Source organism: Procambarus clarkii, chromosome 1, assembly GCF_040958095.1.
Source record: "Procambarus clarkii isolate CNS0578487 chromosome 1, FALCON_Pclarkii_2.0, whole genome shotgun sequence".
In the NCBI taxonomy this organism is placed as follows: Eukaryota; Metazoa; Arthropoda; class Malacostraca; order Decapoda; family Cambaridae; genus Procambarus; species Procambarus clarkii.
The window spans coordinates 15,853,650-15,861,037 of record NC_091150.1 but is presented as its reverse complement, the minus strand read 5'-3'; the positions used below and the strand labels follow the sequence as shown (position 1 = coordinate 15,861,037).

The following is a 7,388-nucleotide window of genomic DNA, read 5'->3' as shown; positions in this document are numbered from 1 at the left end:
CCTGAATTAATATATTTACTATATTTTTTTTCTTATGAAATGATAAAGCAACCCTTTTCTCTATGTATGAGGTCAATTTTATGTTATTGGAGTTAAAATTAACGTAGATATATGACCGAACCTAACCAACCCTACCTAACATAACCTAACCTATATTTATAGGTAAGGTTAGGTTAGGTAGCCAAAAAAAGCTAGGTTAGGTTAGGTTAGGTAGGTTAGGTAGACGAAAAAACATTAATTCATGAAAACTTGGCTTATTAGGCAAATCGGGCCTTGAATAGTAGGCTGAGAAGTGCGTTCTGGCTATTAGGTACGACATATATATATATATATATATATATATATATATATATATATATATATATATATATATATATATATATATATATATATATATATATAATATTTTATATATCCTGCCTGAAATGCTGCGTGTACTAGAGGCTTTACAAGATAGTTCTTATAAAGATAGCATTTTGTGGTTATTCTCTATATCTGGTTCACCTAACAGTAAATAAGTACCTGGGAGTTAGACAGCTGCTATGGGCTGCTTCCTAGGGATGTGTGTGTGTGTTTGTATTCATGTTGAATTTTACAAAGTAGGAAGAGATGTTTGTAAAAAAAAAATCAAATATTTTGAAAGTATAAGTAGATTTGTTATTTTTCTTTAATTATTTATGTCTGCTGTCTCGCCTCCTTTATAAAATGGCATCATTCTTGCTTTTTTAAGGATATCAGGAAAAGTAAGGCACTTCAGAGATTTGTTGACTCCTTCCTAGTGTTGCCTAGCCCAGCCCAGCCTAGACAAGGCAGGCTGGGTATCCTAGCCTCACGCAGCTTAGCCCCCACCTACATGTAGCATCCCAGTCCATCCTAAGTGATCATTACCTTACTGGCTGTGTTTTCTCTTCAGCCCTGAATGTAATGTGGTAGAACATAAGCAGATACATATCAGGTCTTAGAGAATCTGTACTTCATACATTTCTTAATAATGTCTCACAAATATTTAAATAATTAAAAAAAAATTGTATAATAACTTCATATTATTCTTGCAATTTATTTTTGCATTTTTTTTTATACAAAATTTACATTTTAAAAGATTACCTCTATTTTTAGATTGATGACTTGAAGACTACAGTGCCATCCACAGCAAATCATGGTCTTAAAATATCTCCTAGCAATGACGAGACCAATTTTCACAGAGAACAAATTTTTGCTAAGCAGTAGTCACAGGTAAATATATATTATATATATAATATTATATATATAAAATTAACTACTTTATTGCTCAAAGCACCTTTAGACATTCTGAGAGTTGTACTATTTTATTAAAAAATTAATTAGGCTATATTTTAATGTTTTGTAATGTTTTCATTACTTTTTTTGTTTTGAAATATAATTTGTTGAGTTTTGAAACATTTTGACATTAACTATACCTGAATATTTATAAACAAAAAAATATCAGAACTATGTCCTTGACAATTGCACTAAGAAGTCTTTGCCAAAATCAGGTGCTCAGTGCAGTAGTTAAAAACTTAAAAGTTGTACCACCTCTGGTGCAAGATTAGGGACCCATAGCCTCAGAGAAGAAAATAGAGAGTACTCAGAGAAGGCCTTGAATAATAGGCAGGCTGTTTGTGTGTGTTTCGACGGTAAGCTTGCTGACACCAAATGTAGTTACCTAAGTGTAGTTACAGGATTAGAGCTACGCTCGTGGTGTCCCGTCTACCCAGCACTCTTTGTCACATAATGCTTTGAAACTACTGACGGTCTTGGCCGCCACCACCTTCTCACTTAACTTGTTCCAACCGTGTACCACTCTGTATGCGAAAGGAAATTTTTTTATATTTCTTTGACATCTTTGTTTAGTTAGTTTAAATCTATGACCTTTTGTTCTTGAAGTTCCAGGTCTCGGGAAATCTTCCCTATCGATTTTATCAATTCCTGTTACTATTTTGTACATAGTGATTTTATCACCTCTTTTAGTTGTCTTCTAGTTTTGGCATATATAATGCCTCTGACCTCTCCACATAGCTCTTGCCCTTTAGTTCTGGGAGCCACTTAGTAGCATGTCTTTGCACCTTTTCCAGTTTGTTGATGTGCTTCTTAAGATATGGGCACCACACAACCGCTGCATATTCTAGCCTTGGCCGAACAAAACTCGTGAACAATTTCTTTAGTATTTCGCCATCCATGTATTTAAACGAAATTCTGAAGTTAGAAAGCGTGGCATAGGCTCCTCACACAACGTTCTTTATGTGAGCCTCAAGTGATAGTTTTCTATCTAGAATCAACCCTAGACCTCTTTCTTTTATCAGAATTATATAAAGATTTCTCACATAATTTGTAGGTTGTGTGGGATCTATGTTCTATTCCACATTCCATAACATGGCATTTATTCACATTAAATTTCATTTGCCAAGTGGTGCTCCATATATTTATTTTGTCCAGGTTTTCTTGAAGGGCATGACAATCATCTAAATTTCTTATCCATCCCATTATCTTAGCATCATCAGCAAACATGTTTATATAATTCTGTATTCCAACTGGTAGATCATTTATGTAGACAATGAACATTTCTGGTGCATGTACTGTGGTACTCCACTTGTGACACTTCTCCAGTCCGATTGCCTCTGATTACTGCCCTCATTTTTATATCAGTCAGAAAATTTTTCATCCATGTTAGAAGCTTACCTGTCACCCATCCAAAATTTTCTAGTTTCCAGAACAACCTCTTATGTGGAACTCTGTCGAAAGCCTTTTTTATGTCTAGATAGATGCAGTCGACCCAACTACCTTTTTCCTTTAAAATCTCTGTGGTTCAATCATAGAAACTGAGTAAATTCGATACACAGGATCTTCCAGATCGAAAACAATACTGTCTGTGTGATATTATATAATTTCTCTCCAGGTGTTCTACCCATTTAGTTTTTATTATTTTTTTTTCAATCTTTTCACTGTTACACTTGTCAATGATTCAGGTCTATAACTGAGAGGGGTGGGGTCTTCCCTGTTGCCACTTTTGTAGATTGGAACTATGTTAGCCTTTTTCCACATGTTTGCTATGACTCCTGTACACAGGGATGCCTGAAAGATCAGGTGAAGTGAAAGGCTGAGCTCAGATGCACATTCTCTCAGAACCCATGGTTAAACTCCATCTGGACCACCTGCTTTGTTCTTACTTAGCTACTTTAGCATATTTTCCTCTTCATCTCTAGACACCTCTATACGCTCTATGATGTTCTCAGAAATTCTTATTGTGTCTGGTTCTCTTAAGATTTCATTTTGTATAAACACACTTTGGAACTTTTGGTTTAATGTTTCACACATTGCATTATCATTTTCTGTGAATCTGTTCTGTTTCCTATTTTCAACCTCTGGATATTATCCTTTACCTGCAATTTGTTGTTTATGAATTTGTAGAATAGGCCCAGTTCTGTTTTACATTTATCCATTATCCCTTTTAAAAAAATTTCTTTCTGCCTCTCCCCTTACTGCTGTATAGTTTTTTCTTGCATCTTTGTATCGCTGGTATGATTGGGGGTTTGGCTTCTTTCTATGTTGATACCTGCTTGATGGGGTTCTGCTCTTCTACTCCCCAAGCCCGGCCCGAGGCCAGGCTCGACTTGTGAGAGTTTGGTCCACCAGGCTGTTGCTTGGAGCGGCCCGCAGGGCCACATACCCACCACAGCCCGGCTGATCCGGAACTTCTCTTAGAAAACAGTCCAGTTTTCTCCTGAAGATGTCCACGGTTGTTCCGGCAATATTTCTTATAGTCGCTGGGAGGATGTTGAACAACCGCGGACCTCTGATGTTTATACAGTGCTCTCTGATTGTGCCTGTGGGACCTCTGCTCTTCACTGGTTCAATCTTGCATTTTTTTTCCATATCGTTCACTCCAGTACGTTGTTATTTTACTGTGTAGATTTGGGACCTGGCCCTCCAGTATCTTCCATGTGTATATTATTTGGTATCTCTCTCGTCTCCTTTCTAGAGAGTACATTTGGAGAGCTTTGAGACGATCCCAATAATTTAGGTGTTTTATCTCGTCTATGCGTGCCGTATATGTTCGCTGTATTCTCTCTATTTCAGCAATCTCTCCTGCTCTGAAGGGGGAAGTGAATACTGAGCAGTACTCGAGACGGGACAACATAAGTGACTTGAAGAGTACAACCATTGTGATGGGATCCCTGGATTTGAAAGTTCTCATAATCCATCCGATCATTTTTCTGGCTGACGCAATATTTGCAAGGTTATGCTCCCTAAACATTAGATCGTCGGACATCATTATTCCCAAATCCTTGACATCCTGTTTTTCTACTATGGGAAGATTCGATTGTGTTTTGTACCCTGTATTATGTTTCAGATCCTCATTTTTGCCATACCTGAAATTTATCACTGTTAAACATCATGTTATTTTCTGCTGCCCAATCGAAAACTTTGTTGACATCTGCTTGTAGTTTTTCAATGTCTTTCATTCCATTTTTGTGTCTTTTGGTCTGTGGCCCTCTCTCAATTTCTGTTGAACCAATCCTGTTTTCTGGCCCTGCATCTCTGTTTTGGTATGAATGTTTGTGTGCCTTCATTGTATATTTTGCAAAATTTGGCATACATTTAATTTACTTCCCTGTCTAGCAACAAGTCTGCCTAATTACTTATTAAAAAAAATTTGAAGTTCCCCATAGTGACCTCTCTCTCTTGAAATCAAGTTTATCAACTGTTTCAATGTCCCCATTTTCTGTGTGTGTGTGTTTGGAGGCTAAGCTTGCTGATACCATGTGTGTGTGTGTTTGGAGGCTAAGCTTGCTGATACCATGTGTGTGTGTGTGTGTGTGTTTGGAGGCTAATCTTGCTGATACCATGTGTGTGTGTGTGTGTGTGTTTGGAGGCTAATCTTGCTGATACCATGTGTGTGTGTGTGTTTGGAGGCTAAGCTTGCTGATACCGTGTGTGTCTGTGTTTGGAGGGTAAGCTTGCTGATACCATGTATGTGTGTGTGTGTGTGTGTGTGTGTTTGGAGGCTAAGCTTGCTGATACCGTTTGTGTGTGTGTGTGTGTGTGTGTGTGTGTTTAGAGGCTAAGCTTGATGATACCATGTGTGTATTTGGAGGCTAAGCTTGCTGATACCATGTGTGTGTGTGTGTTTGGAGGCTAAGCTTGCTGATACCATGTGTGTGTGTGTTTGGAGGCTAAGTTTGCTGATACCATGTGTGTGTGTGTGTGTTCGGAGGCTAAGCTTGCTGATACCATGTGTGTGTGTGTGTTTGGAGGCTAAGTTTGCTGATACCGTGTGTGTGTGTGTGTTTGGAGGCTAAGCTTGCTGATACCATGTGTGTGTGTGTGTGTTTGGAGGCTAAGCTTGCTGATACCATGTGTGTGTGTGTGTTTGGAGGCTAGGCTTGCTGATACCATGTGTGTGTGTGTGTGTGTGTTTGGAGGCTAAGCTTGCTGATACCGTTTGTGTGTGTGTGTGTGTGTTTAGAGGCTAAGCTTGCTGATACCATGTGTGTATTTGGAGGCTAAGCTTGCTGATACCATGTGTGTGTGTGTTTGGAGGCTAAGCTTGCTGATACCATGTGTGTGTGTGTGTTTGGAGGCTAAGTTTGCTGATACCATGTGTGTGTGTGTGTTTGGAGGCTAAGTTTGCTAACACCGTGTGTGTACTCACCTGTTTAAATAATAATAGGGGTGTGTACCACCTCTGGTGCAATTGTAGGGACCCACAGCCTTGAAGAAAATAGAGTATTCAGAGAAGACCTTGTGGATTCTCACTGAACACTAATCTTTTCTTCTCCTATCACCCCTCTTATTTTGTTTTATGCTGTATTCTATTATATATCATATAAATACATAGCCAAATGGCAATATTTATTATGTCTATACAAAAAGAAGACATCCACTTTATTTTTTTTCTCTCTTTTGTTTCTATGTGGATTTTGTTGTGACTAATGATTCTCCTCCTTCCCATCAACAGGTCTTCCTCACTGGGCTTGCTCGGCTTTTGTGTTACTGTGAGGGTGCCATCATCGTTTACCCTTCAAGACTGACTCAAGCTGGCATTGCATTTGTGGACTTCCCTTCACAGTAATCAGTCCTTCTCCATATGGTGATTGTCCAGGTCAAGCAGGGTGTGACTGCCATCTTGGAGAAGCAGGGTCTTTTAATATGAAGAATCTTCCGTCTTCTCTACTTACGCCAGCTTGTGCCGGCCTTGCATTCTTGTTACTTCATGGCCCTTGGGCCTTTTTTATTTATTTTACATAATAATTTTGTTTATTAATACCCGTGTTTCACAAGAGATCCTTAACATTTTAAGCACCAATTGTATTGACTAATGTACGTCTTGTAACCTTTAAGACATAAATAGACAAGACATAGATAAATGAGTGAATAATACTGAGTGACTAGGTTAGGGCGAGGAACATAGTACAGTGTCTGGCTTTGGAAGAATGCCTACTGTTTTAGAAACCTTATTGCCATGATCATAATCGTATGGGTTAAAAAGCATTTGTTGTCACTCCTACACTGTGGCTTGTTGAGCTTGAAACCTTTGCTCCTTGTTCGTGTTACATCTGACCTTTTGAAGAAATTGTATGAATCAATATCCTCCAAATTGTTCAGTATTTTAAAGGTTTCGCTCTATTACTCTCTCATTTGCATATATCTAAGCATATAGATTAGATATAGATTTAGATTAGATTTTTTATTCAGGTAAAGGTACATACATTGCAGATGAGTTACAAAGGGAAAGACATTGACTAGAGTTCACTAGCTCTATTGGAAGAGAAACGTCTGCAAGACAAGTGTGGGCAAAAATTAAGGTAGCAGCGGCTCACAACGACCCCCAACGGCTTCATTTTGTATCTTCTCCAACTTGCCCATCCTACCTTTACCAAAACAAGAAATGACAGGTGCAGCATAATCAATAAGAAATCTTACAGTACTCAAGTACATCATTCGTAGCACTTGGACTCCCACTCCTTTCCACAGCATGCCAAGGCCTTCAGAGGTTGTAATCTCTTCCGACATTGACTCAACAGTCTGTTCATCTCAGTTTCCAAACTCTCATAGGTATATCCAACATATATGCCTAAATATTTATATATATTAACTCTCTATATTTTTACCGTTTATTTCCAATATAATGGGCCTCCGACTTCTACATTCAAACTTTAGTTTTGTCTTCATTAACCACTAGTCCCATGTGGTGACACTGGTTTCCGAAATTGTCCAACACTGTTTGAATCTTTGAAATATCTTTGCCCTGAAACAAAATATCATCAGCATATATGATTGGAGTTACCCAATTTGAGTATTTCTCAGATGCTATCTTATTCATTAGTACATTAAACAGGGTGAGACTCAACACTCCTCCCTGAGGTGTGCAG

At 38.2% G+C, this 7,388-nt stretch overlaps 1 long non-coding RNA gene across 1 annotated transcript in view; it reads left to right on the top strand.

The window, feature by feature from the left end:
• Positions 1-6,280, top strand: part of LOC138358119 (uncharacterized) — an 8,654-nt gene extending 2,374 nt beyond the window's left edge. The window contains exons 2-3 of the long non-coding RNA XR_011225224.1: positions 1,117-1,233; positions 5,975-6,280. This is a non-coding gene — a long non-coding RNA (uncharacterized lncRNA). The remainder of the gene's footprint in view (positions 1-1,116; positions 1,234-5,974) is intronic.
• The last annotated feature ends 1,108 nt before the right edge of the window (positions 6,281-7,388 follow it).